This window comes from Lactuca saligna, chromosome 4 (assembly GCF_052625555.1).
Source record: "Lactuca saligna cultivar CGN05327 chromosome 4, ASM5262555v1, whole genome shotgun sequence".
In the NCBI taxonomy this organism is placed as follows: Eukaryota; Viridiplantae; Streptophyta; class Magnoliopsida; order Asterales; family Asteraceae; genus Lactuca; species Lactuca saligna.
This window is the reverse complement of record NC_136420.1, coordinates 84766939-84769969: the sequence shown is the minus strand read 5'-3', so window position 1 is coordinate 84769969 and position 3031 is coordinate 84766939.

Sequence of the window (3031 nt, the reverse complement as noted above, 5' to 3'; positions counted from 1 at the left end):
TTTATTGTTTAGAGATTCATGGCTAGTTTCAGACTTCACGGACACTTCAGAGTTTCAGAGACATTTCAACATTTGGTTCTCATTATGTTTCATTTTATTACCACACTTGCTAGTTGGATTACTGTATTATAGCCTTGTATCACTTATTGTATCTCTCATCATTTGTAAGCATTTAGGGAGAGAATGTTGGAGCATGAAAATGCTCTACAAATAATGAGTGATAGTTAGGTTGTATTTTTCCCTTATTGTATTCTTGGTGTATTTTACTCTCCCTCATATATAAAGGGAGAGGTGGTCACTTTTCATGTAATGCATCTTTTCGCAACGTAATTCTAGAGAGATAATTGGTGGGATATCTCCCATCTAAGGGAGATTCTTCTCTCACATCTTCTTATCACGTTCCTTTCTTTACATTCACTCTTTCTTTTCTCATCTAAAAAATTGCTCATCAAATGTTCTTCATATTTTTATATTTCATACACGATAATTTCTTGATATTTTTTTTCCATATCCACCGTTCGTAGGAAAATGGGTTCCTGTCACTTTTCCTTGCCTTTCCCAATTTCTAGTACTGGGGTAGTAGTAGGAGTGGTAACAATATTCCTACCTTCGAGGCTACTTTTAGCAGTCCTCAAAAGTACCTAAAGTTTGCTAAGTGTGACCTCCTCTTTGTTAATATGATAGGTCATGCGGAACTGATCATAAGATGGAGGTAAGGAGTGAAGAATAATATCTATAGCCGCCTCCTCATCAAAGTTCCCATTTAACTTAAGCAAACAGTCCACAAATCTAAGCATTTTCTGCAAGTGGGCCGTGATGGACTCACCATCCTTCATTTTATTTGTTATCATGGAGGTGATGATTTCATACCTCTCTTGACGTGCACTCTGATGGTATCTTTCCATCAGGTCTTGGTGCATCTCAAAAGGGTCGAAGTCCTCATAAGACATTTAGAGTTCTGTTGTCATAGTCGCCACCATGGTACAAGATACCTTAGTGACATCCTTCTTATGGGTAGTGTACTCATCAATCTCCTCGGGAGTAGTAGAAGACTCATCGATGACCTTAAGCTCCTTCTCAAGGACATATTCCTTGTCCTCATAGCGTGTGACCATCTTGATGTTCCTAATCCAATCATTGAAATTAGTTCCATTGAAGATGACTCTCCTACAAAGGTTCATGAGATAGAAGGAGCCGGTAGGGTTTGAGCCAGAATCATTGGTTGAAGACATCTGAAAAGGAAGAAAGTCAAATTTTAGATTAGATAAAGAATCCTTAATGTAACACCCAAAATGAAATATTAAGGCTAGGACCCAAGACAATATTTTACAATTTGGAAGAGGGATGTCATAATCCAAGTTGCAAAATATTTGAAGGTAGGCAAATGACGATTTACTAATTTCCACCATGAAAAACGAAATTGATTAATAGGCTTTAAATGAATTAAAATTCCTAGATTCTTTTGAGATTCATTGAACTTTTCAATGGCATGTTTAAATCTTGATTATGTCCTTCAAGTTTGTGACTGTGATACTGAGGATCAGAAACAAGGTGTGAATAACCATGAAAATATACTTGGTACTCTTCATGTCATTTAGCTCCTAATCGATGTGCCGGTTAACTAAACATGCTTCATCGATCTATTAAGCTACCATTTTCCACCCTTACTAGTCCATGTTAGTGTGCCGGTTAACCACACACGCTCCACTAACGACTTGGCAAGGTGCAAAGTGTAATTTCATGGGTTAGCATAAATTTCACATTTTCCAAAAGTAACTAAGAATGGGAATTTATAAAACATATAGATACTTTATAATTATCATTATACTTAATGAGAATTAATGTCCTATCCTACCCGTTCATCTAATGACCCTCCACCAATCAAGGAAGCAGTGGGTGAGAGTGGACACCCATTAAACCACCATTTTAAAGGCAGTAACCTTTTATCCCGCTTCTAGAATGGTTTCTAGGGTATGGAATTAAAGTATTAATGTGTGTGACTTTACAAATTGCAAAACTTGAGGGCAAGTTTTGAAACTCTTCAAAACTTTTCAACTTCATAACATATGAGTTTAATGGCTTTTAAAATGAGACTCTTCATTTTTTTATAACCTATGATTTTTAATGGTTCATTTAAATGAAAAACTTTTGGAATTCCATAACTTGAGGACATGTTATGGAGTCCATTAAAATCATCAACCAAACTAACAAGCATGTTCAAGTTCTAGATTAAACTCATATGAAGAAGACAATTCAAATCAAAAAACTTTCATGTAATTAGACTAATCATACTAACTAATACAAAACATGAAATTTTGACAATTATCTTTTGAATTGCATAAGCATGATCATTACCACATCAAAAACAAGTTTATAAGTTCAAAAACAGTTTAAGGTAATGATCCTAGTCTAATTCCAGCCTTAAAACTCGAAAATCTACACTCAGGGGCTCTAACTCGTCGAGTGTATGAACAAACTCGACAAGTCCCCCGGTGGACTCGACGAGTCCACTCTCCAAACAACAAAATTTTGACTTTTAAATCATTTCTAAGAAAGTAGCATCAAGTATAATTGAAAACAAGCCTAAGCTCTGATACCACTGAAGGGTTTTGAGCATTTTAACACTCCTAAGGTGTACATGCAACCCTAAATACCTTGGATCTATGGTTTCTCTATTATATACATGCAAACTTTCAATTTCCAAGGTATTACCCAAACTAGCATACAAAACATTGATACTTGGGTAATAAAACAAGTTAGATAACATACTTTTTCTTGTAGCTTGTTGCTTGGAGATTTAAGATCCTAGCACCAATAATGTGAATGCCTCAAATGGAATCACAAAACACCACTAACACTTGGAATACTTGGAAGAGGACTTTTTTGCTCACAAAATCGACTACACTCTTGCACACACTCACTAGAGCCGTTTTTTGTAGCTAGGGGGTTACTTATATAATGAGTCATTATTAGGGTTACATCATGGAAACCCTAACGTGCATAACTTTCCACATTCCTTATGCTCCATGGA